General features: G+C 47.6%; 1 long non-coding RNA gene across 6 annotated transcripts in view; it reads right to left on the minus strand.

The window, feature by feature from the left end:
- The window catches only part of LOC117605019 (uncharacterized), a 49,240-nt gene that overhangs the window by 14,251 nt on the left and 7,095 nt on the right, over nucleotides 1–27,894 (minus strand). For 2 of the 6 annotated variants that reach the window (XR_013062216.1, XR_004581550.2), the window contains exons 3-6: nucleotides 2,717–27,737; nucleotides 2,407–2,642; nucleotides 1,750–1,811; nucleotides 1,491–1,636 (exon numbers count right to left, since the gene is read on the minus strand). This is a non-coding gene — a long non-coding RNA (uncharacterized LOC117605019). The remainder of the gene's footprint in view (nucleotides 1–1,490; nucleotides 1,637–1,749; nucleotides 1,812–2,406; nucleotides 2,643–2,716; nucleotides 27,738–27,894) is intronic. The other 4 variants (XR_013062217.1, XR_013062218.1, XR_013062215.1 and 1 more) reach the window with 4 other exon arrangements.

Genomic DNA, 27,894 nt, shown 5'->3' on the forward strand with positions numbered 1-27,894 from the left:
ATCAAGCCCCGAAGCGAGGAGCCGATTCTCCTCGACGATTTTCCGTACGTGTTCAGCCCTGCCAGTGACGACTATTTCGCTGGCGGGGGTTGGTCCGGGTGGATGGAGGTGGGTGTCATTCTGTGTCAACCACAGTGCCCTCTGACGATGACACCGCGGAACGCGAAAGGGGATGAAACTGGCTCCGTCGTTGAACCCGGCCTGGCTCCGGCAACCGAGCTGCCTGTTTACGGGCTTTACTTTGCCCGCGCATCCCTCAGCCACCCCCTTTTACGTAAGTTACACCGGCACACCAACTTCACACGAACGCGATCCGTAGGGTGGTTAAAGGGGGTGGCGCGACGTAAACGCGAACATAGGTAAAAGCTCGAACCGGCGGTCGTCGGTTTAAAACGAGGGGGTTGGCTGGTCTTATTTCGAGACAAAGTGGATCGGATTAGAGATACAGATTTCAATTTGTTCGCCCCTTTCTAGCAACCCTTCGGTGGACACCGAGATATTCCATGGGGGTGAATACCGTTCGATTCCTTAGCGCTCGATGCGAAAACGAATGGTAATTATCAGTATCAAGGGTGAGAATTTGATTTTGTAAAAAATACCTACGAAAACACCCCTTCGTTCATCGATACGATACTCCTGCCTAGGAAGGAAGAAAAAGAATATTCTCAGGGGATGAAGATTGGCTCGTTGACTAATCCACTCGTGTCCACCCCCACTCTGTGCAGTCTCGAGAACGGTGTTGGACGAACAAACAAAACAGTGTTCTCAATCAGGCACCCTCTCTCGTTTCCAGTTAACCCCCGGTCGGTCGATCCTGGCCCCGGTTTGACCCGTTAAATCTCGGCTCGAATTCAGTGGGTGGAGAGCGACGGAAAACGGTAGAAGGGGATGGAAAGAAGGAGACACTGGCGGGACCAGTAAATTTCGCGTGCCACGGATACATATACATATATATACAGGAACGAGCCAAGACGGATTTAAAATTTAAATTTTATTTGATTATATTTGAATTTAATTTCGTTACTTGTCCCCAAGGGGTGGTACCGCGATCCTGTGACTTTACGAGCGGCCGAGTGTTGCTATTTTCGTGCCTGTTCACCCCCCAATCTCTGGGTGTGCTTGTGTGTGATACTAACAGAATGCATCGGATATTAGATACTGTTTGATGAGACTGTTTCGCTCGTTGCAACGATAGGGGTAGTTTCGGCTAGGGTGCAATTGCGGCTATTTTATTAGCAGCGAACTGAACGAAGGGGGTGTGTCGCGAGGGTGATACAGAAGGACATTTTTGGGGTTAACAGTGTTAGTAATACTATATCCATTAGATAAACGACATTAAAATTAAATTCAAAATAAAATGTAAAAGTCATAATTCATCCAGTTAGTCGTTCAGGGGATAATTTTTCAAAGTAACGAATATTTTAATAAAAGGAAATAAAGGAAAATATTTCTCATCAAGCAAGCAAGATTTCTCAGTTAGTAGCACATACCTGGAAAGGAAGCTGGCGTGGTGATAAGCGTCCTGCGAGGCAAAAAGGATATGAGTGATGCCGCAATTAGCCAGGATCTTTCCGAGGAAGTGGCCTGGACCGACGCGTTGGCGTAACACCTGGCCGCAATCCTGTGGTTATTGCCGCTGGAAATTTATGGAAAAGGCTTGGCTGCTTTTGATTAATGCGTGTTTATTACGCGAGAGCTGGCGTTGCCACCGGGATCGGTCATGCGGGTTAATTGCCGTTGAATTGTTACCTCGTTAACCGACGTTCCTCGCTGTTTGCACCTCTGAAGATTCAACTTCATCGAACTTGATGCTGAAATCAAAAAAAAAAGATATTTCATTCCCTTGAAATTACTTTGTGGATTAATATTCGAAAAGAGTTGATAACGACTGCAGGAATGAACAACCACCCACCCCTTGCAATCACCAACGGGTCGAGTTAGGTGGTAAGTGTATTAAGGCGGGATTGAAGATGGTGTTTGAAAATTCACAGCCAATTCCGTGGCTCCCTTTTACATTGTTCGCGGGTGGCACAGCGTCGCCAACGACGGTGGCGGTGAATTTTGGCGCCGGGCCAGCATCCTCGAGAGGATTTACGTCTGTTTAATTTTATGGTATTTCACGGTCCACCCGGGGATGAAGCTGAACCAGTGTTTCTCAAAAGTCTAATCCCTGAGATTCAACTGAATTTTGTTTCATCCGTTGTTCGAGTGCTCGAGCTTAGCAGTTTTATTCAGAAAAACAATCTTTTATCAGCGATGAAAATAGAGAATTGTAAATAGAAAATTATGAAATTAAACAATGGTAAAATAAGAAAACCTGTTTTCATTCCAATATCCCAAATTTACTCTTTTTCTACACCGTTTACTCATTCAGCAGAATTTTCAAATTTAGCCGCAGTCGCTTACCTCGTAAAGGTGGAGGATCTATCGTCCCGATTTTTATCTAAACCGTGTCCTGGTCCCATCCACCCCTGTTGGTTCGCAAACATCCGCAAGATTGCCGGTGTGTGCGCAACTTTAATCTATGCTAAGTCGAGCCGTGGGTTCTCTGCGATGCTGATGGCGACGCTGGCTTCCCAGCCCGGACATGAAAATCCCGTGGCTTGCTCCGGAATCAGCGATAATGCAGAGTCATCCTGATCCTGGGCCGAGCTTAAACGGTATCCTTGTTAAAGGCGCCTCGAGTTTCCTGCGTTTCAATCGATTCCAAACTCACCCTTCCGCTCTGCATCATCGAACAACCGATGTTCCAATTATCGAACCGTTCGATTGGCTTCCATTATGTTCAAAAAAGTGTCCTATAAATTCCTACCTAAGTTTCAGAAAAAGAATATCCAAGTTTTAGTTCAGTTTAATTTATCGCGCAGTATTCTCTGTGAAAAATTAAATTTTCCAAGAGAGAAACGATCATCGAGCTACGTTTTCTTCGAACAAAAGAGCCGTATAACCTGGAAACTCTTGAACGTTGCATGCACCCTTCAATAAACCTTCCTCGTCATTTGCCTCGAGTAAAGGAAGTACAAAAAGAGTCTCCGCTTCCTGCAACAAAATTTCCCTGTTACGTTGCACGAGGTTTCTTGCACGCCACAACGTGATCCATCATTCTTCAGCGAGAGAACGTACGGGGGGTAGGTGAGCGGAGAATTTTCCAGGCGCAGCGAGAGGGTGAAATTTCACGCTGCGCACACGCGCGACCATTTAATGCCCGTCTGCGGACGAGAATTCCGTCGCGTGGAGACGCAACGAGCAAGGAATTCCAAAGCACATTTGCAGAAGATACTGGCGACTCGGCTGCATACGCGAGCCAGGAAATTGAGAAGGGCGGTTTAGAAAGAAGAACGAGCACTAAAAGTTCCCAGGAAATTACCTGAAGCTGGCTAGTACTAATTTGTCAAATGGACTTCTCCTTTTTTCGGTTTTGTCCCTGGATACTTCTGCTCTCTTCCCTCGCATTCCCGTGTCCCTTATATTTATGGGAAACCCCTGAGAAATGATATTACAGGATGAACTAAATCACGAAAATTTAAAAAATAGTTGTCTTTTGAGCGTCTTATTCGCTTCGACCATTGTATTTAAAAAGAAACTGCAGCAATGATTGATATTTTATTTTCCCTGCGGTTCGAAGAAAATCGACACTTGGGTGCCGGGCGATTCCCAGCGGTCGGTCCGCGACAAAGCGGATCGCGTCGGAGCCGAAGGCAAAAAGGACGTCGAACACGAAGCAGCAATGGCGAGGACGTGCAGGGGGGTCCTCGAGGCAGCACCCTGCGACCAGGTCCGATCGAACGGATCGTCCTTGGAAGCGGAATTCTCGCGATCGAATCGGCGGTTTCTTACGTCGCTACGCGGGCCAAATAATTCAGTCTTAATTAGGATTTACGCGGCGGCGGAGAACAATTAAAACATAAGACAACCGGCACGCACGTACACACACACACACGAGCCATTGTCGACTGTCGAAAGGGTCTCAGTTGACCCGGGGACCAGTCGAACGAAGGAATTCCATTTCGAATCGTGTAGCGCCCCCTATGCGGCGTCGATTCGCGGACCCGGCTAATAAATACGTCCTCGCCACCGCGGCGGACATTAATTCCTTAACGTGACAATTGCGTCTTTTAATTACCCACCAGAAGAGAGTCACGCCGACACGTCCCTCCACGGGGGACATAAACTTCTTTGCCGCTTTTTGCCCAGCGCCATCCGCGTTCATCAGCGTTTCCAAGGATGATGCTCGTCGAATTTTCTGCCCGTCTGATCCTCCTCGACCCTTGGCGTAAATTTATGCCCGACCACCTTGTCCATTGGCCATTTCTTTCTCTCCTGAACAACGTGCTATCAAACTTCTTCATGGAGGTCCCAATTTCTCACCAAGATGGTGGAAGATCAGAGGATCAACCATGTTATACCGATAGAAATTCTATCGTCTAACAATTGAATTGATTGGCACGTTGTACGAAGGAAGAGGAAAGGCTCCCGTTGAACAAGTCTAACGATTAGAACCATGATTAGACGGTTAATAATCGTCGCGAACAGCTCGGGAACACCTGCCAAGCAGGTGCAATCGTCGACTTGGGCAGGCTCGTTGTATCAAACCTGTTCCCTCCTGGCAGAATCTCGATCTACATTGTGCATCTGATTCGCTGCATGCAACCATGTATCGACAGGCGTGTCTAAAACAGTAGAACGATGTTGATCATCCTCTGAACTTGATACCTTTCGTCTAAATATTTATAATAGATGATCAGAATGAAATTCTTGGAACTCTTTTCCTCGCGGTTCGTTCGAAATCGGTGATTTTCCAAGGTGGTGTCCGAGGATCGTCGGGGTGGTGATCGAACTGACGTTTGCTCGCGATAAATTCCGGTTGGTTAGAAAGGCAGCAAAAAGAGTGGAGGATAATGCGTACGGCAGGCGCTGTAGGAAATTACGTGTTCGCGGTTATTGGCAGGCAGCAGGCTGTAAAGCCGAGGAAACTCGCGTCCGCTTGGAACTGTTCGAGCGGACGTCGAGGCGGAGTGAGGGAAAAAAAAGATGGAGAAAGGAAGAGAGAAAGAAGCGAGGAGGAGCTGCTGGTCCAGAGAGTACTCCCTTCTTTCACGGTGGTCCCCGGCTCCGAATGGTTCTCCTCGTCTCTCTATCCTCACGAGAGGGGGCCCCGCGGCTAATATCCGACGCAAGCCTGCCCGTTTTGGGACCCACGTCGCGCCGCTCTTCCGACGGCATAATAATATAGACGTCTCGTTAGCCCTCGCGCACCGGACCACAGCTAGAATTGGTTTTAGGAGCGTGCATGTGTAATGAACCAGCCTCGGCTCGTTTCTCCTGCTGCCACATCATTCCACGGACCTGGCACAGCTGATCCTCTCCAGTTCCTGTTAATTGATTGCTCCTATTGTTAGAGGATCACTGGTCGAGGTGCAGATTGACCAGCTGGGTTCCTTAGCAAAATTTTCTTTATATAAAACATTATATCTTCGATCCCAAAGGCTTTCACTAAGAAATGATAAGAATTTCATTAGAAAATCCATAGATAATTGGACCCGGTCGAACCAGTTCTTATAATTAAAAGCACCACCAATTAGTCGGTTAAAAATCGCCAAGGAATAGGTTGTGATACATAAAAGGCCCGTTTGAAACTCGCCTTTAGTTGTCCCGATTCTATCAATCAATGGTTCCTGATCGGTAGCCAGGATGTCCTCGATGGAATTCAATTTCTATGGAGTTGATGGTGACCAGGGGTCCGTAGCACGGACAGCAGCGGGCGACTAGGATCATAGTATTTAATTCGTGCTTCATAAATCGAGGGCATTCGTGCGGGGCCCCAGGTTCGCGAGTCGGGCCCCATTGGAGCCCCGGGACCACCTTGTCGTGGCGCGGCAGAGCGTGGGCCCCAGACGCTCCGTGCCCCACGTTACGACCTACCTGCTTCTCTTGTTCTTGCTCTTGTTCTCGCTCATGACCCCACACCCCTTCACTCCGGTTCCTCCTTTTCCGTCTGTACAGGGTGACTCTTTCCTTTTTATTCACCGGTTCGATACCTGAGATAACCTTGAAGAACTTTCGAACTTTCCTTCCTACACCAAGAACATATTCTCCTTGAAAGAAAATGAGCTCTTTGAATGAAAATATCAAATAATTGCACGGGTAGGTTAAAATGTGTCACTTTGTAAATCGTGTATTTTCTTCAGGGTGAAAGCTTTAGTACCAGCAATCGAAGCTAATTTATTATCGTCTATGACACAACTTCAGTTTTCTTGAAAAGCGTCTTCGAAACCATACCTGCCAATCTTATCAGGGGACGAAGAATAAGAAGAAGCGGCGAGATGAACGAAGAAAGCCACCTTGTATGCAAGAACCTCGGATAAGGCGCTGAACCTTTCCTCGTTACTCGGTCGCAGCCACGATTATGAATTGTTGACCTGGACCACCGTGCCGGAGTCAACCACCGCGGGATATAACAGCCTTCTCCCTTCTGCCCAGGTCGAAAAGAGAGAAATTCTACACTCCTCTCTTTCTCTCTCTCGCTGTTAGGCTCACAGGTTAAGATGGTTTCTCACAATCGCGGAAACTACCGGCTTCAACGGCGTGGATCTATCCTTTCGGTTCGGTCTTTGAGGGTGGTCTTCGCCGCTGTTATCGAACCTCTCGCGCGTCGGTTGCTTGATTGATTCGGACTTGAAACGCGATTAATAATTCGAGCTGCTCGACCGACAGGGTCCTGTTAGGCGAGCCCTACTGGGGTTAATGGCTGACCGTTGCTGATGGATGAGGCGTTGAATTCGGTGCACCGCTGCTTCTATCAGTGCGCGGGAACGTGTTGCCGCTAGTAATTACTAGGTTATTCATCCGTTCAATCTAAGAATTTTCTATCTTTGATTTTAGAAAAGCCAAGTGACACCCTTTGATAGTTAGAAACTTTATAGAATATAAATTCTTTATAATTTTATTTTGTGTCTTCTTATTTTTGATGATGATTTTCTGTGTTATTAATTACAAAATTTTCATCCAAGGAATCATTAAAATTTTCTTTTATATCTGTTTGTTCGATTCCGACGCGTTTAACCAAGGTCTGATCTCTGTTCTATCGATTTTCTCATTCCCACAACGTAACACTAAATTTCACTGACGTCCTAGGCTCTATTCCCCTCGCCACCATCTACCCCGAGTCGGACGATGGTTTTAGTGGTTACAGTGGCTACACACCCCCGCGATAAACTCGAGGATTCGCCACGCTGGTGCGGGTACAGGGATGCTCGAATAGAAAAGCAAAGCAGAACCGTCGCGGTATTAACATAAGAACACCATGACCGATCGGTTCGACACACCACTCTCCCCCCTGATCTCTCTATTACACTGATTTTCTCCCCTGCGGGCTATCTAGATCTCCTTTTTTCCTGAATTCATTGAGCCTGGCTGAATTTTTTTCCTTTTAGACATTCTGATTAACAACCCTTTTTAGGAAATTTTATAAATTTTCCCCCAAAAATCCCTTTAAACAGCAATTGCAAAAAATCAATTTTCCATATCTTTAACCATCGAATTTTGCTTTGCATTCTCTGAAAATACATTTTCGTTTCTCACCCTGTCTGAAATCCTCTGCCACCCCGATTCGTGTTGTGACAATCCGCGCGACGACGAAAGACGCGGGCAGGAAGAGGACGCGTGTCGGGCATTCAGCATCATCGTGGACCTGACACGCGATCATCGTCACCCGTTGCGTAGAAGGAAAAACCGATCGAAGGGGAATCGGGAGGAAGCGTCAGCGAGCGGAACCCAAACTACGGCCGGAAGTCGCCGGTCACGTGGCGCTCGAGCAACACGCAATTGTGTCCGGTATAATAAAGCGTCGGCTCTATCTGTCCGTGGAAACGTAACAGTTCTCTCCCAGGACGAGGTTAGCAGTTGTTGATTTATGTCTGCGAGACAGATCCACGGTTAGAACTACCCCTCTTCCTATCTAGAGAATTCGATTCAACGCGTTTACCACCGTGCGAAGCTCAAGGTTCGAGGAGCAACTTTTGAACAAATAAGAAATTATCTGTGTACTTCGAAATTGTTCAACTTTCATTTGCGTCAGACATTTTTCGAAAATTACAGTGATAAATATTAGCTAGTAATTTAGGAAGTAGAAACGAGAATACACTTATCGCTGCTCGTAACAGCCACGGTTGATAGCTGCGAGCATAACCGGACGTTTCCCCCGCTTACGGTACAAATTACCAGCTCGCGGGCGGTCGCGCGTGCACATTGTCCTGTCAGCGTGCGAAACGGCCGCGATATCGACAGTTACGCATTTACTCCAACGTCCCGTCCCGTCCCGGCAGGCACGCACACAACCTCCCTGTGGCCCCATTTGCATACGTGATTACACGTCGAGGATCGACCGAATTGCGGCGAGCAACGTCTGCACTTGTATATCTTTATGTACCTGTCGCGTCGGTTCGAGAGCCTACATACGGGGTTTCGTCTTTATTGTGTATGAAAAACAATTGAAATATTCGAGGTGTGTTAATTGCGATGAAAAATATTCCCGAGGACCTCCCTTGGGGGTCAGAAGCCAGCTTGGGAATCTAGGTCTTATATAAATAAAAATGATCCAGGAACTCTGGAGTGATTCCTGGTACGCCTAGATATTCCGGTAGATAGGTTATTGATGATCTCACCGCACCTAGATGAGCTATCGTGAAAGAAACTTGGGTCCAGAGAAGATTCGGGGTCCAAGCAATCGGCTCGATTCGAATCTAGCTGACGTTGCTGGCGTTATGTCCCTTAATGTCGATTAATTTATCAAGCCTGGACGAGATAAGAACGCTCTACGCGAAACGTTCAACCGTCAGATTGATGGGAAGAAGACGTTTGCGGTTCTAAGGGCATTTGTCATTCGCACCAGGGCTGATCGTTGATAGGGACGACTTCTGTGGAACGGGTTCAGAGAATCTTTCTTTTTATTTGATTGGACTTCATTTCAGAATTCAAAAATAATTCTAAAGAAAATTGAAAAATTTATTTCCTACCCTTATCGAATGTATCAAATAATTCTGTGGATCCACTCGAGGCAAACCGTAACGTGAAAAATACAGCCAGAAATAAAACTCGGTAATGTTACGAGAGGGTTAAATTTTAACAGCACCGTAAACGTGGAAACACGGGTACATCCGAGGGGGAATTGCTAGTAAATACGTTGGCCTTTTAAAAATCTTTTACGTCTCCATAACGTAAGTTCGACGCAGGTGAACGCGGCCACTCGACTTTATAACGCAAAATTAATAGAGCTTATCCTAGGGCCCTTGCAACGATTTATCATGGGATTACGGTGCAAATACGTCAACCGAAGGGACCGGCTCCTCCCTTTCTCACCCTCCGCCCCTCTCCTCTAGCGCAGCGCGATCAGTGTCTTCCGTGAACCGGTCTCCCTCGATCCATAGGCGCAGCAATCACTTCCTGTGTCAATAAACACGGCTCACCCCGCTGCCCCGGCCCTAATTCAAACCAGCACCCAAGGGGTGATCAACGAACCGATGATACCACCCCTTTTCCCTAATGTTCCTTCCTGAATTTTACAGTCTTTCCTCTATCTACTCTCGGAGCATCGATATACCAACGGAGACTTCGTTAGAGGGTGAGCTTTGCGTTAGGTCGAAGGGTGCGGTTGCTTTTTCACCGGCTGGAAAGAGGACGTAAGTGAAAAAAATGGGATAATAGATTCTCCTCGGGGAGATTGCTTCTTCTTTGCTCGTCACTGGTCAATGTTTAATGATCCGATGGAAAACCTTCAGCCTTGGATCACTGTTCCTTGTTTCTAGCCTTAGGTGTCTTATCCTTCACGTATAATTAATTATAAATCAGAGAAAAATCTATGGAAGTCTTTCGATATACATACAATTTTTATTTCTTTGAATCAAAGAATCAAAGTATCCCTTTACTCCTGTTTCGACAGCAAGTTCTCATTGTTGTTTAGGATGATCCGAAGGCCGGTGGCGATCGCGCAATTTTTCTCGAACAGTGGGTCACGTCCGAGAAAGGGTGTCTCACGGGCGATTATACGCGAAAGGATGCACACCGGCTTGATTTCGTAACATGGGGTCGTTCGAAGACGGATCCACCCCGGTATCGTTCTCGTCTCCCCCTTCGGCTGCCGGCTGCATTATTTGTTAGCAATTTTCCGAGCTGTCGGCTGTCCCGTCGTCCCCTTCTCGCCTCTCTTCCGATCCGTCTCGATCGTTATTGCGGTCATTGTCATTGTAATCCAGCCGGGAATAATGCATAATGCGAACGTTGCATGTGTATGCGTGGAGCGCGTGCGATGCGACACGACGCGACGCATCGAGTCACGCTGTCGGCGTTGCAGCATCACGTCCGTGAGCGTTTCGCGAATTGATTGTGTCACGGATCCCGGCTACGTTCGATTAATCATCAACGCGACTGAAATACCGAGTCCATCTTTCGCTACGTGGAGTTATCCTTGTTTTACGATTGAATTTATCGCACGAGTTATCCGTTCTTAGTTATCTTTGCTTCTGGCATGAATACATCATCGGTACCACCGATACCGTACGAGTAAACATATTTATTATCATCGAAGGGTGTAAGACAAGATACCGTTGCAATGGTCCTTTACAAGATTTTCATTTCTTCTGGAAAATCTTTCCATCCATTGTTCCCTGAAAATGAGGCAACGAAGGGAAAACACTCTCCCCGTTCTCATTTTTTTTAATCACCGATTTCCAGAAGCACAATGCCGTGTTCGACCAACAATTTACGGTAACACGAACGTTACGTGCTTTCGCGCCACCCATAATTATCGTCCTTTCCACGAGACGGCACGCAAATATCCATAGGACTTCGCTTGGAAACGTTTACGGTGCTCGCTTCGAAACGCTACGTTCATTAATAGCCAGACCACGATGCTCGGCCAGCTTTACTTCATATATCGAAGATCATTTCATGATAGCCACCCCTTTTCCATCCTTTTCCAAAACTTGCGCTCATTGTTAGTCTAAGCTTAATTAAAATTCATAGTGGAAGATATTCTGAAAGTAACGTTTAAAATACAATATATCCTATTTTCATTAATAAAATCAATGACGCGACGTCTGACGTGTCCTGTTCTTTTTTTCCTCCTCTCTCCGAGCATAAAAGTAGTGAATTTGCACGAGCGAGTCGGTTTGTTTTATTCATTAAAAACTCGACTGCAAGATCTCTACTTTCTTCCGAGCGGGGGAGGGGAGGAATATCGAGGATCGGCCCCGGAACAAAGTCCTTTGAGACGAACGGAATAAATTTGCATGGATTACGATAAAGTTGCGCGAGAGTGCATCGCTTATTGCGCGTGGCCGGTCTCTCGTTCGCGACATTGCGCGAGATTAAATCAAAGAAAACGACCGTGATCGTGCTGGAAAGCCGTCCCACCATGTTGTTCTTGCAAACGGTCAGTTAAATTCCAAGAAACGTGCAATAAATATCGATTTAAATCAAACCTGGATAGTTCATTAAATGAAAGATAAGATAAATCTATTTTACCCTTTTTCCACCCCTCCTGTGTTTATTTACTCTGAGACCCTCCCTCTGGATTATCAATTCATCGAGAGGCCATAGAAACCTAAATTCAACCTTTTAAAATAAAGATTTAAACACGATTTAGGGTGAATCTACCCCTAGTTTAGTCTAAACATAAAATGATTTCAATTTCTATAAAGGAAGAAATCGGTATCGGTTTCATTCTTCACGCTTTCCTTTCTTTCCATCGCGAAATAATTAAGGAATTAATAATAGATAGAGAAAGTAATGATTTATAAATGAATCATACCATGGACACGATGACAGAGAGTGCAAAGTGGCCCAGGTGTGCCACTCGAGTCGGTTCAGGTCGGTTCGGTAAAAATATGTCCTTACGAGTCGGAGGACACGTCGATTATATCCTGCTAGATAATATCCCTGTCGGGCGTGCTGGACCTGGCGCAGGAATGCACCAGGCCCCCGAGGACTTACATCTTTTTCCGCGGTTTGCCGCATAAATAAACGCTGTCGGACAGTTTCGGGATCCCGTCTCCCTTCGCCCTCAGTCTAGGCGCCGCTCTTTTGTCTTAGCTAATAGAACACGCGTTCCTGCGCGTCCCTTTCGTAAAAATGCCCGAAATGTCCAGTCGTATAATCCTCGCTCGATCGCTCTTCCCTTCCATCTTGCTAGACGCCGCCGCCGCCGCCGCCGCCGCCCTTCTGCCTAGCCCCGGCAGTCAGGCCACTCCTTTTTCGGCCTCCATCTCCTCACCGATTCCGTTCCTCCTTTTTTCTGTACCTCCGCGCCGGGGACACTCCGTCCCCGGGGATCGTTAGCGATTATTACCATAACTGTTAATTGCTTTACGACGCTCCGTGATTCCCCGGCGTAGGAAGTGCTCGCCGAGAGGGTCCGCCGCTTGGCTGGGTGGGACGGGTGACCTGCTTGTTGCCGGCTACCGAAGATGGTACCGAGCGTACGTTTATAGAATCGGTTACATGGAACGTCGTGTGAACTGTGATGACCTTCTGGAAATTGGTGTCATTACAGGCAGAGAAAAATGATGTAAAATATACTATGAGTCACGAGAGACTTGGGTACCGATCTAAGGTAGAGGATGGATCAAAAGACTTTTGAAGTAAAATGGGGGCGTCGACGGGTCAATCGGGCGTCCAGGAACGCGAGAAAATCGCGCGAAAAGCTGACGCGGTAGAGGGATGACGAGGGTCAATTGGTGCAGGTTGTAGGAATAAACGAGTGGTCGATGTTATTTATGCATAAAGAGCCGTTCGATAGATCGTCCGGGTCATAAAGATCGTGACATCGGTATCCCATTAATACACAAGTCGAAAGTCCGGCTCGTCGAGCCTCCTTTCACGACGAGTCCCCTTTAATTAGTCAGTCTTGATGGGAACTGACGCCGACTACATAAGAATCGGAATCCACAACGCCGTTCACGCGGATTCCCTTGCTTAACGAGTGGAATGCAACCAGTTAGACATAACAGGATAGAAAGGGACGAAGAGAACGAGAGAATGAAGCGCGCCTCTTCGCCGAGAGATTATTAATTTCTGTTCCCCCGTGGTCGAAAGCCACAGTTCCTGCCGGCAGGCTGCGCGGAGAGAATTGGATCGACGCCGTTTCGAGAGGGACGCCAAGGGAGATAGCGGTCCTCCGGCTGGAGGATAATGGCCCAGGGTGCGACGAAGATGACTATGGACCGAGCAAGGGAGCTAGAAGGACGAGGAAAGACTTCTGGCGCCACTCCGGGCATACCACTTGCTTTCGTCCGGCATGGGTTCCGATCGGCTCCCTCCCTCCTCTCTCTTCCTCTTCCTAACCAACATATTGCTTGCTTGCTTCCTCGCTCCCTAGCGCATACGCGTCTCTTCTATGCCGCATTTCGATCCCACACTGATATCAACCGGCTCTCGAGCAGCCCGGTACGCCTAACTTATTGTCTTATTATTGGACCACCTAAAGGAGCGGGCTGCTTTTCCATTCCCCGGATCGAGATCCACGTCAATAGCTTTCGCGGCAATAGGTTCCGGGACCGTGTTCTTCGTCGTGGGATGGTCCGTCCTTGCTGTTCGATTGCTCTGTTAGGTGTGCTGCTGGATACAAGCAGCTGAGAATGATCAGCTACTTGGGAGAGAAGCTGATAAGGATGATTTCTGATACTGAACAGGTGGTAGATACGCGATCAACGTTCATCCTCTTCGAGGCTTTTGGGTATCTTCAACATTCCTCGTAGCAAACCTTCAGAATCTCTAGCATTTAAGGCAGAGTAAAATCTTCCTTGGAAACGGTGACACGGAAGCGGAGGAAGAAGAGGAAGATTCGTTGCTGTTCACCGTTCATCGAGGACCGTCGTCGACGATCAAACGGTTCGGCGGATCTCGATAGGACGTGGAATAGCGAGAGGAGGAGATCGATGGGAACCGCAGGTTGGCCCGGTCTGGGGCACGCCACGACCGCAATTCCAGTCTTTTCAACGGCCGGTAGTCGCGGCGATCCCCCGATGCCAGAGTCCCGCTGCCGAATGCTGCGGATTCCACAGCGTCCTGCGGTCGATTCGGTGATTTGCCGGTACGACACGACGGACACGAACCGGCGCTTGTAACGCCGGACTGTACGGTCGGCAAGCATCGCCGATAAACACTTCAACCGGCCGCTTGTCCCCGCTGACAGTCGAAGTTACGCTGATGAGCCGAGCCTGGCGAGCTGATGAGAGGCCGGTCGCGGCTCCTTCTGTCGGGCAAGAAACAACACCGCAGCGTCTCGTGAATTGTCCGACGAAACGCGGCTACACGGAGAGCTGCGATTCTTTAAAGCAACCGACCAAAGAAAAAACGATTAAACTCGGACTGGAGGTTGAGCGATCGCGCCACCTTCTCGCGCGCTTCTTAGTGTCCGATCGATGATTCGGAACCGTCTTTATCTCCGGGCTCGTTAAAATTGAACGACAGAAATTAGGGAACCTGTAGCATTTGTCCAGGTATTATCTTCTCTCTGTAAGATCAAGATAACCACCTTATCACTTGAACTCGGCTAAATCGTTGATCCTCTCGCTGTACCAGCTCACTAATTTCCTCCAACACGATCTACCTTGTACCTCGCCTCGAGCGAAACCTCGCCACTGGCTCCTGCTGTGCAACGTGAAACGTAAAACTAACTCGTCGGGACAAAGATAAGCAAACCCTATCCGAGGCAAGGGGAGAGCCAATAACAGAACCCACCGATCAATCGACGCGACGCGACGTTCATCGTTCCTCGTTGTTTGCATTCCTCTACGATTTTATGGAATTTCTTGTGGAAAAAATGTATCCTCCACGAACGTACCACTCGGTTACTCAATCCCCTCGACCGTTAGAAACGTGCAGCAGGGTGCAGTCGTGACGCATGGCTCTCGACCAGGTCGTTGACGGACCAGGACGCTCCCCGAAGGTAGAACGACGAGGGTTTGGCAACACGTTAATGAGCCTGAAACAAAAGAATCCTTGGGGCCGAGGTAGAACCCCTGCGGAGAGTGGAACTGCAGGGGGTTGGTGGCGCCATGAGCTGTCATCACGTGTCAAACGTTCGCCTATGATATCCAGGTATACCGTCCACCCCCTCCTGCCACGAAGAAACTACCCTTTGCTGCGGTGGACGGGCTAGGACACCGCTGGAAATACCCAACGCCAAACCGTCTCTTGTCCACCCAAGATCTGCTGATCAGATAACCCTAATGTTCGCGTCCCGTTAATACCTCTACCTTTCCTCGAACGTTAATTATTTCGGTAAACGAGGGTGGAAAGCTTTGTTGCCGACTGATACCCGGGTCCATGGAGCTGGATTTCAATGCGTACAACCGGGAACATGAGACAGTAACCCCGGGCTAATGGATGTCTGTTTACATGCAGCTGGACATCGTCCTGGCGAAAATGAGAGTGGTTGGGAAGCGGATTACAAGAATTCGAACGTGTCAGCTTCACTTTCGTTAAGACATGTGTAATTGGGCGAATACAAAATGGACTGTGGAATGAATTAGAAGCGTTTCACAGTGAAATAAACTCGCCAAAGTCTTAACCTCCGAATTTTTTACCCAAAACGTATCCAGCCCTAATCTATGGTGCATAGATGCACCGCAAGTGCACGGAAAAATGAAAATCGTTGAAAAATGCAGGCGTACGTAGCCGGAGCGCGATTACACGGCGGTCGGTTCATGCGCGTCCTGGCCAATCTGCTTAAGACATCTCTCGGCGGTCCGCGCGGCTTGCAACTGTCCGCGGGTTGCACCGGTGCACGCTGCACCACGCTCGGACAATAGTTGTCCGTGCCGCGTGTGGCTGGTATGCGCCGGACCACACACGCCGGCGCCATACCCACACTGAAAGAAAGGGTGAACATACGAGCGGTGTAAACGTATTTCAAACACCAGCCTACGTGGAAACGATAAATAAACTATAACTAACCGCCCTCGGACCCGGTGACAGGTGAATGGTGAATCCTCTTGTTAGCCACGGACGGGCAGCGAGGGGGCGGTGAACCGGCAGAGAGCGAGACGGAGAGATCGAGAGAGGAGAGCAAGCGCCGGTTTCACCAAGCCCTGGACCCAGCGGAGGGGCCGTTGCTGCCTTTATGCGTGCCACAGGCCTCGCCGTCGAGATATTGCGCCACGAGACGGAGGGACGCGGGAGGGGCCACCGTGTCGGGACCGAGCGGGATTATCGATGTAAGTCACCGAGAACAAAGGGCAGCCAGCTCGTCGTTCTGACGGAATAAATCGGCGCGATCGTTGATCGGGGACCGGTCTACTCTTCGATCAAGACCGACTGTGTGTGCTGCCTTTCTCGGGGTACCAAAATGATTTCCAAAATGATTTTGTAAAATTGGATAGTTGCGTTTGCCGATAGAGGTTTCCAATAACTACATTCATCGGAGGTTCGAAAAATAGTCTTCTTTCGAGTATCATCCATTCAGATGGTGAAATCTCTGAACCATTCATTGCAAATCCAGCTTTGTTATTCGAAACATGTTAAACAGGTCCGCAAAGGGACAAGATACAGGCGAATACTGTTCTACCGAAAAAGATCCTTCAGGTTTTCAAATTCGTTTTTTCTATTTTCCGTTCGTCACAAAAGGAAGTCTCGAGTGGTCTCGGTTTCCGCGACAATGGTGAGCAAAAGACGGTCATCGAGCGAGCACTCGGGCAAAACGGGCGCCTAAGAAGGCCTAATTTTAAGCAAATTTAGACCCCATTCTCCCCGAAATTGGTTAAGCGTGTCGCCTGTCTACCTGGCCAAGAGGTCTGGCCCGTCACGCTTATCCAATATTTCTCGACATTGTCACGCTCCGCCTTGGGTACTGCTTAGTCATTGTCGGCACAGGCCCAGGCACCCATTCCGCGGCAATTGGATTAAACGTATCCATTACTATTGTCGTCCTAAACACTCCTCTGGCCTTGTTATTCGAATTTCGCAAATCCCTTCGGCGGCACAATGGCCCGTATACCGATGGATCATCCGTGTAACTTTCAGAAGAGGAATTAGACGAGATTCCGGAAGAAAGAGCTCCTTTCTTTTCCAATGTTTTCACGATTTCCGGATGGACGGAGTGTTGTTCGTAGCATCAGCTCGGGATGCTTCGAACCGTGTTTTTCATGTTCTTGAAAATACTCGACGACTAATTCGAGGATTAATTAAATCTTTAAAATATTCAATTAGATTAATAACCTACGATCTTAAATAAGTCTAAAATCAACTATAATTACAAGTAGTTTATTAATTTCAAGAAGCGTGAATCGATGCAAGAATTATACGTACTAATCGTACCAAAGTTCACCATTTCGCAATTCAGAATCCCTATAATCGGACCAAGTGACGTCCCTTTGAAAAGCGTTCCCATAGCAGTCCTGTGATCGCGCTTTATCGCGGCGGTGCCGAGCCGTTCGCGGCAATATACGTCGACGGTCGAGCCAATCAACCATAAAGAAGCTCACGCACGAGGACACGGCATCACCATAATCATCGGGAACGCACGCGCGACACAGAAAAACGAACGACAGAGGGGCACACGAGACAGAAGTGGAAGGTAGGAAGGGTTAGAAGCGAGGTACGAGCGGACCAAAGACAAAGAGGACGCGATAGGGACATCAAAGGAGAGCCGATCTTCGAACAGAGTCCTCCGGCAGGGAAATAGGAAGAGGGAAGCCCGTGGTCCGCTTCAGAGGACGAAGCTGAAGATATTCGAACGCAGTACTCGCTCGACTAGACAAAAAGTATCGCACGGCAAGGTGGAATCTTCGAAAACAGGAAGATAAGAAATATTATATTTCTAGTACGACCCTGTAATTGGTACACCAGCTTTCGAATACAAGCTTGCTTTCAGGGCAATGTTCCACGGGGGTTAAGCTTGCGCAGGGTGCTCTCTTTGTCAGAAGGAAATTAGGCCTGAAATGCTGGGAAAAATGATCGACGTCGGCCGCGATCCTTTCTTTTCCGCACGGATCATCCCGTTAAACAGATCCTGCCCGCTTGAACCTTCTCGCTACTTCTGCCTGTCCGCTTGGTTACCGCTCGTTTATTGTCCTGCTATCAACCGTCCGCGAAATGGTTTCTACGACTGTCTGGCTCGGCGCATCCTCCTTCTGTTCCTCTGACAATAGTATTGTACCAGCCTATGGCCAACCGGCCGTAGATCTGACCGAAGAAAAAGGGAAGCCGGTAGAAAGGATTCGTCGCGTAGCGTTATCCTTTAATTCCTTCCTATGGACGGCAAAAAATCTCGTGGAATGCGAGACCCGGTTTCTCGAATCGTCAGCCTTCTTCCTTCTACAAGGGATTTATAGAATCTATGTCACCGTCGATTTTTGCGGCACACTCGTTCGCTGAAGGACTACTCGTCGAGCATAGGGATTGGTCGAGATCGGGTCAGATGATTCTTCTTTTTTTTTTTTTTTTCTTCTTTCACCCTCGGGACTTGATCCTGATCCTACGTTTCGGTTGTTTACGGTTTCTTGATTGAGCTGTTTGTAGCTGCGGACTGGATTCGCGTGAGCGAGGGATGAACAGAATTAGGGTGGACCGTTAGGGTACGGTAGGGTAGGTAAACAGGGTACGTTATGTTTTATTTGGATCTCGTCAGGATCTGTAAGCGAGAGTTTGTCTGTTTTGGATACTTCGATGATTGTTTTGTATCTGAATCCTTGAAGGGTGTCATAAATTTAAATAGAAAATATGAAAATTTAATTTTAATGAGAAATATCTTCGAGATGTATACAGTAACCCCCATAGGGCACGAACACGGTTAGCAAAGGGGGCTGCGGTCGACAGAACACGAAGAAGGACAACGCTCAACACGAGGAGCAAATGAAATGCGTGTCCCCGGGTGCTTTTTACGTGGTCGGGGCCGACGACATCTTCGGAACCCCGAACGATCCTGCCATGGGGCCTTAACGAGAGGAAAGAAAGAGAAAGGAGAGCGGGCTGAAGAAGAAGGCGAGTTAACCTGCGGAAGAAAGAGGCCGATAATTCAGGATCAGGACACCCTGAAGATCCGAGATCGAGTTAAGATAATTGCTCGTTTGTTTAAACATTCGCCTGGATCGAATCACATTTCGTTTCTGAAAACATTACTATTACGCATCTTACAAGAAAGGGATGATATTTGGGGGTTGGTATTTTGGAAACAATTGTTTAAATTCTATAAATGGTTACAACGTCGGTGTCATCAACAAAACCAACTACAGAAAGAAACTAACCAACTTCGTTTCGAACCCACGAAAACAACCCTCGCAAATGTTTCTGTCACCCCCAGTGGTCGCGTTCCAAATATCGTGGCTAAGAAACCTCCTGGAAAATTTTCATTTCCACCGTGGTTCTCTTGAAAATTGTTAGAAGTTCTCGCTAATTAGAAAATTAATTTTGTCGCTAACATATTTCTTCAGTTTCATCGAAAATTCAAGAGCGCATAAAAAAAGGTACAAGATCCCTAGTTTCGTCCTTGATTTTCACGGTCCAGTAAAACGTCCAGGAGTCGCGGCAGCTTCCACGGACTCTGTCCTCCACGCTCTGATAACCACCACCCCCGTTGACTTACGACCCCGTGGCTCGACGCCTCCTCCCAACCGCGTCCCTCTTGCTCGCGACGCGAAGGGGGTGAGTAGCGACGAGTGATAGATGACGGGAAAGGCGCCTGGAAGGGACGCCTAGCATCTTCCATTCCTATCGACCAGAGTACGACCAAAATCGACCCTTGGATACGGGGACGTAGACGCGTGTTTCCTACAGCACCCCCATGCGCCTTTCGGGGTTGTTCAACAACGCCACTTTTTTCTGGAAGGATTTGGAAAGAGGAATGGACACGACACGAGGATTTGTTGATTTATTCTTCTTGTAAATCTTAAGAAGAATTTTGAATTATGGAATTATGAGTTGGATTTAAATAGACTTTGAAGAATTCACACTGTCATGGGTCAGTTTGGAACAATATCGTATAGTGTCATCGTTTAAAATCTTTCTTCTAGCATTTTTATAGGAAAGAAATCGTTGGCAGAGGATCGATCTCCTCGTAATTCGATTCAATAACGTCCACGTTGGCCACGGGACAATGCTGTTTCACGATAATGGCAAGTTGGCCCGAATTTTGCCAGCATACCTGTGCACGGCTAACTTCGTACGAGCTGCAACCTTGTTTACTTGATGTCGTGGATGCACTTTGCCTACCATGGCCACGCTAGGTAAATTCGATAATAGCCTCGTCGATCGAGCCCTCTAAGTGAATTCGATAATGGCCCCTTAGTCGTTTTCCGATCGCGAGATTCTCACCCCTTTCAAACTTCTCTAAATTCAATTTTCCACAATTTTTCTAAAACTAAAAATTGATATTCGCCTATGAGCAAATGTTATTTCGCATATTGACTTTAGGTATTATTTCTTCCTGTTGTATAATAAACAATACACCGATTCGAACAACTACAAGTTGACTACCGCTGTTGTTTCCCAGCCGCCGGTATTAAACAATAACAAGATCAACGACAGGGGAACACTCCTTTAATCTGTACGGACATGCTGGCGATCCGGAGCGATTATCCGAGTGGTAAGATATCGGGGAACCGGTATCCATGGGCAAATAGATCGCCTCCGGTGCAGCAACCGCTACCATACAACTGTCCATAATGAACTATTCCAGCGGTCGTGATTCGCGTGTCGTGACTATGCCCGATAATATTTGAATAGAAAGTCACCGGAATTCCTGTCGCTGTTCCGTGGCCCGTCAGATTCTGCCACGAGATTTCTTACATCCGCGCGACTTATCGCATATTATATTCATCTTCGATTAACGGGAACGGTGGAATTTGAAAATCAAAGATGAAAATACTACGAGAAAAATAAAGGAAACTTTATTTGACGAGAGAGGAACGAAGGGGCCACTCAAGAACGATCGTGCAAACAATGCTTAGTCACGTTCCTTTTTTTCCCAGGGTAAAGGCAAAACAAACTCGCGTTCCTCGGAGGTTTCTCGAAAGCTCGCAGGGGTTGCAGCTTTCCCTCAGCGAGGGCAAAAGAGGAAAATTCGCGATCACGCGACAAGCGGTGAAGCTTTTTTTTCCTTCTATCTGCCTCCTCGTCGATTAATCGTACGATCGATTTCATCGAAACGAAGGGTGGGCGGCGGAGGGGTTGCTTGAAAATCCGTGGTTCGTGCAACGCGGTTGTCGCGTGACAATTCCAGTTATAATGCGATATCGTTGACAGTTCCATTAACTATCGGTTCGGAGCCGCGTTATTACCAGCTTGTTTGTCTTTTTCGTGCTCAATCGAGCGGCGCGTGCAATTGAAATTCAGCCGGTTAACCAACGTCGAGCCAACAAATCGGCAGCGATCATAATTTGTCCACGCTTCGGCTCGATTTCATCGTGGCTCTTTGTTCGAACGGTGTTCGAATTTATCGCGACCGTTTCCTCATTAAATTCACCGTAGAAAAATCCATCGCCACGTTTAATTCAACTTCGAATCGATTCTTAGACGAATTTCGATGCAACGGTGTGCGGTGGAATTTCATATTTCGCTTTCTACCAGGCGATCACCTTCGCTCAATACCCGCTGGGTCCAATAAAGCCGTGGGTGTACGTGTTACCCGGTCGCACACAACCGTGTGCGAGAACTCGTAGAACCAGGAGGGGGTGGCTTTCCAGCCACGCGTCCAAGTGTCCCGCCACCCCCGGGATGACCAGCCTCGAGGATCGTTTTGGCCGTCTTTCGGCTAGCGTAGTTCGTGTGCAGACAAACACGTACATGTACACACACCCTACGGAGATGGTTAGGTTAGGGGTTGCCGCTGGTGTGTCCAGTCCACTCCACTGGAGCCCAGGGCAGTTCGATCAATAGAGGCTAGAGGCTACTACGCGTTTCTAGGAGGTGGACACCCTACCCCCCTCTCTCTCTCTCTCTCTCTGCTACCCCTCTCTTCTCCAGGGTGCACCACCTAGAGTTAACGTTGTCGTGGAGAGCCACCTTCTGCTTCGATCCCCGGACCAACGATCGTGGACCTCTTTTTCTTGCTGGTTTAATCGCGCGAGAGACGACGATTTGGGCCACCAGAGGGATGGAATGTGTGTCGTTGTCGCGAGGGTATACCTTCTGTTCCAGTGTCTTGGGGTGGTTTAGTCTTAGACTTAGGGGTGGACTTGGATCAGAGAGGAAAACTTCAGGTGTCAATTTTGAGGTAATCTGGAGTGGGGTTAAAGATCTGAGGGTGCTTTAGCGTAGGATTATTAACTCTTTAAAATTACTTGAAGATTTCTGTATTCTTTTAAGGAAGCTTCTATGTAAAAATAAATTTGGAAATTCTTAAGTTGGACAATCGGTGACCAGTAGGAAGGAGATAACCCGATCGATCGAAAGCTTCCGTAGCTGTAAGTCGAATGGCAAGGATCCCGGACCATTCTATCCGCAAGGATTTCGAAACGGTGCGTGCTGGGAGTCAAGGTCGTCGACCTTGGTCCGATCGAAAATTACGAGGCGCTCTCTCGCTGGGTTCTTGATCCAATTATCTCGTGTCCCTTGTCGGGATCGGTGTGCTACGCCATTGGTCTGCGTGGTCCGGACCGGCGGGCCGTTTGTTTTGTAAGTCTAATCGCAGAACGGCTCTCCGGTGGTCCTCTCTCGGCTCTCCCTTCTCTCTCCTTTCCTCCTTCTCCGCCTGCCCTCACTTCTCCCCTTCTTCTTCTTCACCCTTTTCTTCGTCCCCTGCAACGTCGCTCGGCGCGGCCGCCATTTTATTTTTAAAAAACGACCAGCAAGCGTGCACTTTCGTCCGTTCTCGACGCAACGCCGGCTCCCAGAGCTCCTTCTCTTTCTCCGTTCCACCGTTTCTGAGCCGCGTATGGTGGCGCCATGGCCAACAGCGCTCCTGACAGCCATCAGGGAATAAAAAGAACGGGCCTGGATAGAAAGAGGAGCCATCCCCGTGGCTATCTGGACCACTCGGACGCCGGGAAAACTTGGCTGGTCGGCTCCTCTTTGCCCGCTCCCTACCGATTAATCGGAATCTTGTTAACCCTCCGACGGCGGACCGTTGCGAACGGCCACCATTTCAATTTCATTCTCATATTCCATCGAACTCTTTCGTTTGAAATGTCTAGCTTCGATAGAAATACCATAAATATCACAAATCCGTTTCGCAGCAAAATATCATTGATAATCCAATCGACGACCCCTGTCGGTGGCGCCTCCATCGCGTTCGCACGAGAGCGGCAGCGATCGTTCGAAATGAACGAGTAGGGGTAGTGCGAATATTATCGTGACTCACTGTACACTCCGCCCAAGGATAAAAGCCACCCCTTGGGAGGGCAGGCGGATCGTAAACGGACAAAGGCTCGAAGAATGTTTCTAGTTCCCTCAGCTTCTGAGGATCACGGAACGAGACGGTCTAATAAACACCAAGATACACCGAACTGGGAGTAAATACAGAGAAAAAGAAACCATTATCCTAATCAAATCCGTTAATGGAAGAAACATTTTCTGTCCTTGAACTTCAGCACCCTTCGTCGATGAAGAGACGAATCGAAGGAGAGATAAAGTTTGAAGATCGGTGTTCGAGATTGCTCTGATTACTAGCAAAAAAGAGGCAAGGGTGAAAATCGACTGTTAGCGTAAATTGTAACTATTCGTCTTTTTGCTGAGTTTGATGGAAATGGAAATTCTTTCGCTTTTTTTTTCTCAACCACGAAATCTAAGCGAGTAAATAATCAACGCGATTTCTCTTTCTTTCCCTCGACACTGGTTCTGTGAACGAAGAAAACGGGTAGCTGGGGTGGATCTTGGGGGTTGGTTTTTACGCACGAGCTACACTCCCCGATGAAGGAGGAAACATCGATCCCGTAGCTGAGCTGTACGTTCTACCTCACGTATACACAAACACATACAAAGAGAGAGAGAGAGAGAGAGTTAGTGGTGGTCGGTGGGACGCGCTTTTTGGGGGCGAGAACGTTCCACATAAAGGGGGATGAAGTCTTATGGGGTTGCGTCTTTATGTGAAAGCATTCCGCGGGTTCTCATGCCGGTTTACGAATTCTGGAAGCCCGCTCCCTTGCCACCGCCGCCCCTCATCCTCTGCCTAGCCGCGAAATTCTTTGCCACGCTTCCGTCCCTTCGACTCTCTGGGTCCGGCACAAAAGGATAATGTTGAAATAAAAAGGGCCGCGCCTTTCTCCGGCGTACAATCTTCACCGCCGTCAACGCCAGCCACCGTTGCAATAATAATAGAAAAATAACAGAACAGCCAGAAAACCGAGGACCGTCGGTCTCGGCTCAACTTCACCCCCTTCGGACACTTTGTTGCTGTCGCTGTTGGCTAATCACAGAAAGCAAGGCGAGAATTTTATGAAATTATTTGATGGAAAGATCCGAAATGTCTAGAAATGAAAAAATGTCGCGACGATCGAATCGCGTTGGTTTATCGATTCAACGGGATAATGGGTAAAATTTAGCCAGGACCATGGAAGTACGATGGTTCCGCGGAAAACCCTCGAGCGAGGCCTTAACAAAAGTTTCACAGTCGAGGAGCTAGCGACAATAGAAAGAGGAGAACACGGGGAACGATTTAGCGCTGAATGCGGATGTCGCTAATTTTCTGGCTTGTCCACACAAGCTTCTGCTTAAATCTTCTTCCTCCCTGCACGTCCCGTACCCTCGTCGACAGGCCTGTTAGTGGCCGGAAAGCGCAAACCGATGTCCCTTTGCCGCGTCACGTTTCGCGGCGTTGCGAAATTCGGGACTCGCAGTCTCTTTGTTCGCTCGGCCCTTCAGCGAGCATTGCGACAGCCCGGTTATTCCTGCTGTAATTGCACCCTATTGTTGGAATCATCCTTGTTATTCATGAAATGACTTGTTTGCCACGCGTTCGCCAACCGACGACTACCTTTTTTCACCGAGTTAATGCTGTTTACGATCGTCGGCTGATCGACAAGCAGCGGAATTCTGTAGGAGAAATTTTTTGCTAATTGAAATTGGAACGTTCGGTTCATTCGAGAACGATGAAATTAGCCTGCGAACCTGCCGATTTCACCGGCTCCTCCTTCCGACAGCGACGTGAATTTATAACATAAGGCACGTCATCGAGGTCTACACGGAATTAATAACAGACGTCGAAGAACAGCGGTGGAAACGCGGTTTCGTAATGGCGAACCGCGGTTTGCCGGTCGTACACTATGGTGGGAGTGCTTCGAATAATAAGGGGTTATTTCCAGTAGCGACGGGGAGGCGGGGGCCTTACATGTCACCACGTTACACGAGTTGTTCCACGTGAAATCACGCGCACCTAGAAATCTCGTATTCTTCTTTTCCATCCATTTAAGAATTTTCTTTCACTCAGGTAATTTTAATTTATTCATTGAAGAATAAATTGAATCATCGTCCAAGTGAAAAATAAAAGAATTACGAACTTGATTCACTGGAAATTTGTCCGAACGTCAAAATCTAAGATAATTTATTTAAAAATACCGAAAGTGATTGAACTATTCAAGGTGGTTATTACAAATAGGACACCCTGTCTATTCACCGATCCTATCAACGTTTCACAAGCTTGTAAGCAATTGCTTATAATTAATGATACTGTACCACAACATCCTCCGATCACCGATGAAGTTACCTGCAGTCTTATCTGAAGATTAGATTAACTCTCGAGGCGAACTCGGATCTGAAAGCCTCGAAGAATATTATTACGTTGTTGCATATCGGATAATTTTTCAATTTCAAAATCCACCACGTTCGAACTGTAAGCACGAAGCTTTCAAAGATCACTGGATAAAGCTTCGCGATTTTATTTAACACTCTACGATTTAAAAAACGAAAATGGCAAAGGTTCGCTGTTGGAGAGTATCATTGGAGAACTTCATGAAGACATTAATCGCGATGGGAGCGAGGAGAAAAAGCTCGAAACAGCCGCGTCGAGGTGGGACGTTGCTTGGCCGAGCTTAACGATCCAGCGAGCAGCTGGTAGCTGGTAAGAGGAATTTATCATTATTCGATCATAACTCGTTAACCGTGTTCTCTTTATCGGCCACCGGATCCACGCGGATCCCGGCGTTCGCTTCGTTATAATCCGCTCCGTGAAATTTGCATGATTCCCGGCCTCGAATAATGCCGATATGAGCCGCGACTTATCTCCTATCTCTTCCACCCAACGGCCATTTTTACTCCTCTCTTTCGATATGCTCGCCGCAGGAAAGAGTTATTAAGTGGGAAGGCAAACGGGCAGGATTCGTTTCGTTTGCGATTTCTCTTGTTGCGGTAACGAAAATCGAAGATCGTGCAGTTTCGGAAAATCTCTTGGATTTTATAGATCTGTTCCAGACATGGACATTATTATTTTGTCTACATTTTACCCTAACCATCCTCGAAGAATTCGACGAAAATTCTTGTCGTTCGAATGCGGAAATTATTCTCTCGACGAGGAAAAAAAAGAAAATACGTGTCAATAGGGGAGCAGAGGGTAGTCGTGTTCAAAGAATCACGGAAACACGATCTACCAAGGTTTTCTGTGAAAAACCATGGAAGATGGAGAAAGGCGACGAGAATTCCGGCCATTCTTCGGCCGACAATAGGGATATATTTCGGAAATTCTCGATGGTACACGCGTGCTGTTCAAGGGGGGTGGAACACGCGTTCGGCAAAAAGAGACAGGAGAGGGGGTTTCCATTATGATCCACGCTATTTTTTTTTTCTCTCTCTCCTCTGACGGAGGGTGTGCTCGTGCATCAGCGCGAAACATTTTGTGTTGGCGGCGTGTACAAGGGCTCCTTTCTTCGGGGCAGTTCAGCTAAAAACCGCCGGCTAGGTGAGCGCCAATAGAGAAACGACCGCCTCCCCATGGAACCCCGAAAAACACCCTGGACGCCATCGTGACGCGATCCCCGCACGACCGAGCTTCTGTTCCCCATACAGAATTTCTCATAATTAACAATTCCTGGGTAGTTTTCGTAATATTTTATCAAAATTTTATCGGTATCGTTGATACGTTCAGTTTCGCGTCGGCGTTCGACGATGTTCAATTAACAGAAAATGTTTTTCTACCCTCGTCTTTTAGAGGGAAAAAATTATTTTCCCGAGGTCGATCGGGTGAAAGTTGGTGACAGCGACTCGTGGCTCATCAATGTTTCGCAACGTCGCGGAATAAAACGGCAATTTGTCGTGACTCACCCCTTTTTGCATCGAAGTCTTACAAAGATAGCGAATAATAACATATAAATAGTTTGTATACGCTGTCTTTACACAGTTATATTATTTTCAATCGCCTCTCTCCTCAGCCTATTTTTCTCTCGTCATTAAAACAACCCCTCTACGAGGACACGCGACTTATTTCTGTTTTACCTAACTTTAATTACCGGTAGTATTAACTTTCATGTGGATGAAAGTGGAAGAAAGGTGAACCCCGAGTGACACCATTTTGCGCCGGCGATAATGTTGGAAGCCTTGAGTACTTACCCCACCACGGGAATCACAGGAGTATTAGGTAAATCCACGACGTTCCACGTAGCCCGACTTGTCCTAGACTCGCCATTGGTGTCTGCTTCACCCAGTTGCACCCTTTCCACCCACTCGACTGCTGTGTTCACCTATGGTCGCTCGTATGGCCAACCTTCTGTGCCTTTGAATAAGTTAGAGGGTGTCTCCATTTGCCGTCCTTCTCGCGAATCGAAATCCACCCCGTCGTGGGGGGCTGGGGTTGAAATCTCTGACATATCCTGATGAATCTGAGAAATTATAGATACTGGGTAATGAAAAGAATCTTAGGGGTTGTTGGACGGTTTTTATAACAATTTTATTCAGAATCATAATTATTTTCAACCCCCCGGAGGAAAATAATTAATGACCCAGTTTCATTGGAAAATTAGTGACGGTATACGCGTA

The sequence above is a fragment of the Osmia lignaria genome, chromosome 5 (genome assembly GCF_051020975.1).
Source record: "Osmia lignaria lignaria isolate PbOS001 chromosome 5, iyOsmLign1, whole genome shotgun sequence".
NCBI classification, from domain to species: Eukaryota; Metazoa; Arthropoda; class Insecta; order Hymenoptera; family Megachilidae; genus Osmia; species Osmia lignaria.